The 8,764-nt window shown below is 39.7% G+C and overlaps 1 pseudogene; it reads left to right on the top strand.

Annotated features, from left to right (window-relative positions):
- Nucleotides 1–2,041: 2,041 nt before the first annotated feature.
- LOC102442035 lies at nucleotides 2,042–3,408 on the top strand (annotated as a pseudogene).
- The last annotated feature ends 5,356 nt before the right edge of the window (nucleotides 3,409–8,764 follow it).

Below are 8,764 nucleotides of genomic sequence, written 5' to 3'. Positions count from 1 at the left end.
CAAAGACAGATCCCCAGAAATGAGCCCAGAAGTCTCTGAGGGAAAACATAAATATTCAGCTGTGCTTTTAAACACTTGCTATTTTCTTTTCTTAATTCTGTTTACCTTTTAAACAACAACAAACAGAAGCCCAAAACTTGGCAGAGGGCTGCTTTTTAAGGAGAGTGTATTCTTTGACTGCCAAGTGAACATGCCTCTCTTTTTTACTTGGTTCTTTTCACTTTTTTTTTCCATTAAAAAGTAACACTTCCCATTTCATTCATTCAAGAACATTGTGCCCTTCAGCCATTAAGAGTACTCAGACTTCGGGATGTGAGGTTCCCAAAGAGGACAAGTCAAGGACTGTGTTTATTACTATCATCGTCATTGTTATATGATTCCATTAAATTATAATAAGTATCTATGAAGATTCAGGGTATGGGGCATTAGAAATACACTATATTGAGAGAAACATATGCATAAAAATAATGACTGTACAATATAATAGGGCACTTGTACTTAAAAATTACTGTTATTTTTAATATCAAGGGAGAAAACCTCTAGTGAATTTGTACTCTTGTTTGCCACCTTTAAAGAGTCCCCACACCCATTCAGAAAACTGAGTAGACTGCAAAGCAGTAGCAACCTGTGCTTTTTGAACCTGTTTCCCATGCTTGGGGCCCTGGAGTCACACAGTAGTTACAGTGGTAATCGGGGAGAGATCCTAAGAGGAAGGTGACTTCACGTCAGTGATCTCCTGCCACCTGATGTCCCTTCTGTACTTCGTCTGGAAGTCACAAGGCTCCATGTCTAGTTAGATGTCTCATGCATGCTGTCCCTGATCTCTGGTTGTTAAACCCTCTTCCCTATGCACCCAGAGAATATCTGGAGAAGAGCATTTTGAAGGTGAAGCACGATCTTTTTTACATAACATTCCTTTCCAGAGGCAAAAGCTTAGCAAGAGCGCTAGAGAACTGGAGGGGGACTTTTATATTAAAGCCTGTTTCCTAAATGTAAAAAAGTTCCAAATCTTATTATTGATGATATTTGTCTAAACACCACAGACAAGATGAAGTTTTGGAAAATTGGAGGAAAGGTGAGCAGGCCAGCTGCTGGGTTCAGAGACTTGGGGCAGAGTACTTAAATGGCTGCAAGGTTTAGAGAAACTGAGAGGAATGAGTATTTATTGACCAACTGTGAGTCAGGCACTCTGCTAAGTAGTTAGATACCTATTCCATTTGGCATACTCTTCAAAATCAAGTGTGAAAAGTAAGGGTTTGCAAGATATTAACCCAAAACATAATTGTTGCACAACCACTGAGTGGTGAAGCTGGAGTTTGAATTCAGCCCTTTTGACCCCAGAACACTTTCCACCTCAATAATAAGAACTCCTGGGCAGGCAGTGACACATAGCAGATGCTTCATTAACGCTTATTAGATCTAAACGGGTCAAGTGTTCTGCTCTTAAGTTGACTTTGTCACTGCATTTACACACAAGTGTAGTTTAAACCTAATGAACAAAATTAACGATGAACAAAATAGATCCAGAGTCATAGAATCATGGAACAGACTGATGAATCTCAGGGGGAAGGCAAGAGCTGGGCGGTGAACCAAAGAACTTATATGCATATATTCATAATCCATGGATACAGACAATAATAGCGTGGTGAAGGCCTGGGTGGGGGAAGAGTGGGGGGGGTCAATGAGGCAGAAAAAAGGGAACATCTGTAATATTTTCAATAATAAAGATAAATTTAAAAATAAAAAGCATTTGCATTAAAAATAAAACTTCAGCCATAACCAATTTGGCTCAGTGGATAGAGTGTTGGCCTGTGGACTGAAAGGTCCCAGGTTCGATTCCGGTCAAGGGCATGTACCTTGGTTGTGGGCACATCCCCAGTGGGGGTGTGCAGGAGGCAGCTGATGATGTTTCTCTCTCATCGATGTTTCTGACTGTCTGTCCCTCTCCCTTCCTCTCTGTAAAAAATCAATAAAATATATATTAAAAAAATAAAATAAAAATAAAACTTCAATCCTAACTTGCCATGCCACACCTGGGGACATGGCGCAGGAGGCAGGTGAGATGGAAGATGGGCAGCTTTTGGACTCGGATTTGACATGAGATTGCACCCAGTGACAGCCTGCTGCAGGCGCCAAAAGCACTAGGTGGGGACAGTGCAGCAGCCCGTGCCCCAGCATCTCAGTGCCCTGTTAAAGGTGTGGACTCAGGAGAAGAGAGAGTTTTTCCGAGTCAGATGATGACATCAACAGAAATGTTTTAAACTCCCCTCTCAAACCAGAGCCTTTTCCATGTGGCCAGAGCAGCCAGAAATGGTCTTTTCTGCTGGAAGAAGAAGGTTAACAACATGTGGGGTGCTTGCTGCAGGAGCAGAATCAAGGTGCGGTGGTTGCTAAACTTGGTATCTTGGAAATGGAAGGCACTATTGACAAAAGCAATCAGAGACCTACAGTTATTTTCTTGCTAAGAAACTCAAGAGGGAGTTTCAAGAACAGACAAAAGAATTAGACAAAGAGCTAGATGAATGTATGTGTGGTGGCAAGAAAAATGGGCTCCAAGGAAGAGGGAAATGGGCAAGGTCACCTCAAGAGGAAATGACCTGACAAAGTCAAACTTGGGGACAGACTAGAAATGAACTGCAAAGGCCAGAATGAGATCACAGAGGACGATTCTCTGGGAGAAAGTGGGTGATGAAATTTCTTTCAGGTTGCAGGATCCTAAGAAAGATCTGATAGCCAAGTAGTGAGTACTGGTATAATTGGGAACAAAAAGGCAATTGAACTTCTAATGAAAACTGCTGGAGTTGAACAGAATAGTGGCTTTTTTATAATGAATGGTAGGAAGAACACCAGGTGTTTTCCCGAATCTCCTGAAAAAATCCTAGAATCAGTGAGGAACAAATTAAGGACATTTTTGCCCAGCCCTCATGGCTCAGTGATTGAGCGTTAACCTACGAACCAGGAGGTCACGGTTTGATTCCTGGTCAGGGCACATGCCTGGGTGGCGATCTTGGTCCCAGTGTGGGATGTGCAGGAGGCAGCCAATCAATGGTTCTCTGTCATAATTGATGTTTCTATCCCTCTCTACCTCTCCTTCTCCCTGAAGTCAATAAAAATATGTTTTTAAAAAAGGAAAATAAATTAAAGATATTTTCTACATTGAAAATCAAAAGAGTATGAAAATACAAAAGCTGCTAGGAAGAGGAGAACACAGTTTTTGAGGGAAAGAGGAAACAAGCTATTAAAAGTCTATATTTTCAAGATGACAATACATCATAAGAAGCTATTGCAAGTTTCACAAATGAGGCCCTGGCCTCTCCTGATGAATCATAGGAAGGACAGGGAGAAACAAAGTTGGGTGCAGAGAAAGCCATTAAGGTTGATGATCCTTATGATTTGAACATTTATTAGTACATTTTGAGGAATAAACCTTTCTAAAATAACACTAATAAACCATTTTCTACTGAAAAAATAAAACTTCAAAATTTAGAAGAATTGTTAATGTAAGAAGTAAATCATTAAAACTGTCATTTATTTAGGTATGCAGTGCATATTGATACATACACACATCCATATCAGCCCTAAACCCTGTCAACACTACGTTTCTACAGATTTTCAACACCTAGTCTATCTTTGCTTTTAAGTGCTTGCTACAGCTAATCTATTTGCTTTGCTGGTCTATTGAAATTTTACATTTTTCCTTATTTTTTTTCCTATTTAAAATTTACTACCCTTAGGTGAAACTGTTGAATTAATAGAAACCAATGCTTTCTGGGATTAAAATGGGCATTTCTCTTAGTAAAGTCTTGGCTATATTTATTTACATCATTAAAAAATATTAATCCTAAGAGGTATCCAAATTCTCCATTTACTCATATAGGAAGCATAGCCTATGATCTGTTACTCTCAGCATTGCCCAGTTCCTATATCTTTATTCTAAAAAGCATATCTTTGTGTAAGCAAACATTTATGCTCTTCTGCTTCTTAGTCCGGTGCCCTTCAAATGACACTGCCAGCTAGTTCAATTAGAATCTTGGGAGTTCCTCTGATATGAAAACTCATTTAGTAGGTATTAATACCACTGACTAATTGGTATTGTCCACAGATAGGCCATCAGAGATAGTGATATATTGTCACTCCCATTATTATTATACTTTTCCAGTATACTAAATATATTAGATACCAAATAACAATCATAGAGTTGCCCCATACAATGATTTTGTAGTTACCCATTGAGCTTGTTATATTAATTTGAAGAATGGGATTCAAGGCATTGATAAAGACTTGGATTCTATTTGCAGAATAGCCATGGTGACTCAATTAATGGGGCGTATCCTATAGAAAAGATTCCCAGATCAGGAAACATACTTGTAGAGGGTTGCCATCGTACTTGATGAGAGAGTAGCATGCTGTCAGACATCCTGGAATAGCAATGGTCAAAAATCTTGGATTCCAGTCCTAGCACATTCCCCAATTTTCTATGTGACCTCAAATAAATCACTTAACCTCTCTGTGTCTCAAATTTCCCATATATAAAATGAGGAAATCTAGTGCCAAACCATTCAAGTTATAAAATTACTGTGAAGATCAAGTGGGATATATACAAATTGATAAAGTATTAAGAACTAGAAATGTTAACTGCTACTGCAGTTATCATTATACGTCCATGTGGGATAGTCGAGAATATCCAAAGACAGGAGTATGAAGTATAAATAAGAATAAAAATAATTGGATGAGACAAGGGAACTAAATAAGGCTGAAAACGAATCTTCAATCTTTCTGTAATCTCTTCTATAACACAGAAGCAGCCTCCAAAAAAAGACTAGCTCCTTGCTGTTTAAAAAAGTTGTGTTAGCTAAAGGCAGAGGGGTATTGCACAGGTAAAGGAGAAATGTGATCCTCATTTGTTTTCAGCCACTCTAAGTACTTTGAGCAGAAAAGTATATAATACAGGGAATCAGAGGCTGATATAACTGCTGGGAGGGCTGCAGAAGTAAAGGTCCAGGAAAAATACTGATTTTCAGGAAGGTTGGAAGTACAGGAAACACAGAGAAACTATTGATGATCTTGTCTACAACTTCCAAGTGACTCACAGGTGCTTATCTAGACAGCCCATGGCAAAGTCTCCATAGGCATCTGTCAGTGTTCACCTGGCTGCTTCTCTTCTGTGCTCGTATTTCCTGCAAGTAATTTCCATTGACATCATTCCTGTTGGAACCTAGCTGGCAAGGAGTCCCAGGAAGTGGAGTCCCAGGCTTCTCCCCAAGGATGAGGAATGATGCATAGTTGACAAGAGACCAACTGACACATCACTGCTCTTCAAAACCCTTTCTGTGTGAAAACACTAATGTTACAAACCGAGGATTCCAAATGTTAAATCAGAGGTATTTGAGTGTGGGAAATGAGACTTTATTCCTATATCGGATATGTTATCCTATTTCCACAGTTCAAAAATTTCAGTGATTAGGAGTTGCAACATTAATTTAATAAATAAGACCTTAAAAATACATAAAAGGTACATGTCAAAAGTAGATTTGCCCTTTAATCACTATTGATAATAATATAAAGAACAGTCTTAAGAAAATATGTTCCTGCAATTTAGGGGGTCCTAGTGGGAGGCAGTTGGAAATCCTCATTTTCAACCAGTGTGCACAGAAATTTTTAAAACATGTAACACCTGACTATTTAGTCAGGGACATTGACCGCTTTTCCCTTAGATTGGCAAATTAAACAATGACAACAGCCAACCCAACAATAGCCATCTGGTGTGAATGAATCAAAATTGTACCTATTCATGTCAGATTGACAAAAATATATTTTTTGGTGTGCCACAGAATTTTAGTAATTAGTTGATGTGTACCATAAAATGAAAAAGGTTGAAAATTGCTGCTCTACACACTTACATCTTAGCCTTAAAAAAAAAATTGGGTCAAGATCAAGGCATTTCACTCTGTCACCAAAGAGGCCTGGTGGACATGCTTACAGATATTATATTGGTCACTGAGTTATAGGAGTGATGGAGTGTTTCACTGTCCACAGCCGAGAAGGAAGGGGCAAGAGGGACCATCACAGTCTCTCTCTTTACATGGATTTCCTTATAATATACTAGGCAGGAGTAGCTCATTTTGTTTTCTTTGGGTTCCTTCTGCTCCCTTCTGACCTTTGTACCCAGAGTGGAAGTGGTTCACTTCCTTCTGGAAGAAATGTGGTCTTTTACTTGTATTTCTTTTGGGGGATGCTATTTCTTCAGGGATGTTCCTGAAGCCCTGGCCTCAGAAGACCTATGTAGAAGGCATTGCAGAAAAGGTCGTTTCCTCAAACTTCCTCTTCGAGCTCTCAGCTGGCTCTGGATGAGAGCCTTGGAGTAGCATGCTGAGATCTGAGATTTGGGCTTGGCCACCGTGGCCCCTCAGTTGGCTCTGGCTCTAGATCTTTTTCAATGGACCGTTTTAGGCCAGAAGGGTTCTACCTGGGCCCCCTCCCAGTTCACTGGAGAGTTCTGCGTTGGAGTTTAGGGGCTATATGTACGATTTCCTTTCAGATTTGGTGAAGAGCAATGGCCAATTTATGACCTAAGGTCTTGGGTTCTTAGCCAAATTCTGTAGTAATCTTACTTTGTTTTGAATAATGCCATTATTGTTGCCTACAAAATATATCCTAAAAAAATTAGCATAAAATCAGTGTTGAGCATTGAGCATATATTGCCTATGATTAGGAGAAGTCTGCATACTGCTGCCCACTGTATCTTGGTATTGGAGTCACCAAGGAAAAGACATTGTGGTCAAGCACTGGATGGAATAGCACTTTACTCACATAGAGAAGAAACAGAGCAAGACCAGCCTCAGTAATAGGTGCCAGTCGCCCATGGCCAGCAGCCACATGCTGGCCTACATGCACTCCAGTTGTGCCACAGAACAAAGGACCCCATCCCCTCCCGACGAGGGACAGATATAGCAATGGAGTTGGCCTGTTGCCATATGAAGCATACACTTATGTGGAACAAAGGAGTGCACATTGAGCCTGAAACAAAGACATTTCCCACACAAGGTTGTAAGTCCTCCACAGGCTATGGGCACTTCTAATTTTCTTTTTGATAAGAAAGTACTCTAGACCCAAGGCCCATTCTTATGCTGCTGAGAGGGGTTTGGAAAACTGTATGCATAATCAGGATTCTAAAAAAAAATAGATTTTCTGTTTCTAAAGATAGTATGTATGTGCTCATGAGAAACAATTTTAAAAAGCTTGACAATTTCAGATTCTTTCTGGAAATGATATCGTATTCTTACTTTAACTGAGGTTTGTTTTTTGTTGTTTCTGTTGTTGTTTTTCCGGGTTTTGTTTGTTTGTTTTGAGACTAGAAGATTCCCACAATAATCTTCTACAGGGCTGACTGGTTCATTCTGATATAGGTTTCACTTTGAAAGAATGTCTGCAGACACCATGCCTCTGTCACAGATGCTAACACAGTAGCTTCTCAACAGAGCCTCACCTGCTTAGGTGACCCTGAGAAGTGGAAACACTTTGAAAGAGAAAGACCATTACGTGAAACATTCTCAGGCAAATGCCTCACCATGGGCAAATAAAAGAGAATGGTGGGGTATGTCCTAAACCAGTGGTTCTCAATCTTCCCAATGCCGCGACCCTTTAATTCAGTTCCTCATGTTGTGGTGACCCCCAATTTCATTGTTACAAATTGAACATAATTAAAGCATAGTGATTAATCACAAAAACAGTATGTAATTATATATGTGTGTTCTGATGGTCTTAGGCGACCCCTGTGAAAGGGTCGTTCGACCCCCAAAGGGTCGCGACCCACAGGTTGAGAACCGCTGTTGTGTTTTTATTTGTGCTATGTAAGTTCTACTGAGTAGCAATGAAGCAGGAAGCATTTTGTGTCCTACAGCTATAGATCACCATTCAAATTTTGCCACTATACCCTCTTCACCAGAAAAGAAGCACCTAACTTTGAGGCTGTTTTCATGTTATTTGGGTCAGTAGAGAAATCATTTTCCAGCACTTGGCAGAGTTGCAGGAAAAAAAAAAATGGTGTGAATGCGTTATCATTTGTCACTTCCTGGCTTGAAAGTTCCTTTAATGGTTCACCCTTACTTACTTTCTGGGTAAAGTCCAAAGTTTTCCACATGGTTCTACTAGGCCTTTCAGCAACTGGTTACAGACTCACCTCCAATGATCTACCACAGGCTTTCTTCATTATAGCCTCAGGGAGCTACTGTCATTTTCCCCAACACTGATGCTCCCTGTATGGCCTCAGATCTTTCCCTTTTCCTCCCCACTCCTTATTCAATCTTCCAGATGAATTTCTACTTAACCTTAAAGAAAATAGATTTTAAGCATCTCCAGAAATTGGCCATGTCTTATTCATGTTCAAATTCCTAGTGCCTATCACAAAGCTGACATATGAGAGGAGTCCAAAACAATCTGATAATCAGCGTGTCTGAAATGAGCATTAAAATTGTACATTTTCTTTATTGTCTTTATCCTAATGTCAACTCTTCTGCTTGTGTAATGTGAGCAATCATTAGGAATTGTTCATTTAATTTCTGTGAAATCTCACTAGCAAGAGTCTTTTTGGCCATTACGAAAGTCCCTAGTTAGAGCTATATTATGAATTCCACATTAAAAAAATGTCCTACCATGACATTTAGGAATTAAGCATAACTGCAGTTATAGGAGCAAGACCATCCCCTTTCTACAGGTTCAGGCTGTAAGATGAGCAATAAAAATTTGCTACTAAAGAAAAATATGC

Source organism: Myotis lucifugus, unplaced genomic scaffold (assembly GCF_000147115.1).
Source record: "Myotis lucifugus unplaced genomic scaffold, Myoluc2.0 scaffold_1441, whole genome shotgun sequence".
Classification (NCBI taxonomy): domain Eukaryota; kingdom Metazoa; phylum Chordata; class Mammalia; order Chiroptera; family Vespertilionidae; genus Myotis; species Myotis lucifugus.
The sequence above is the reverse complement of the archived record's forward strand: the minus strand, read 5'-3'. Positions and strand labels throughout refer to the sequence as shown.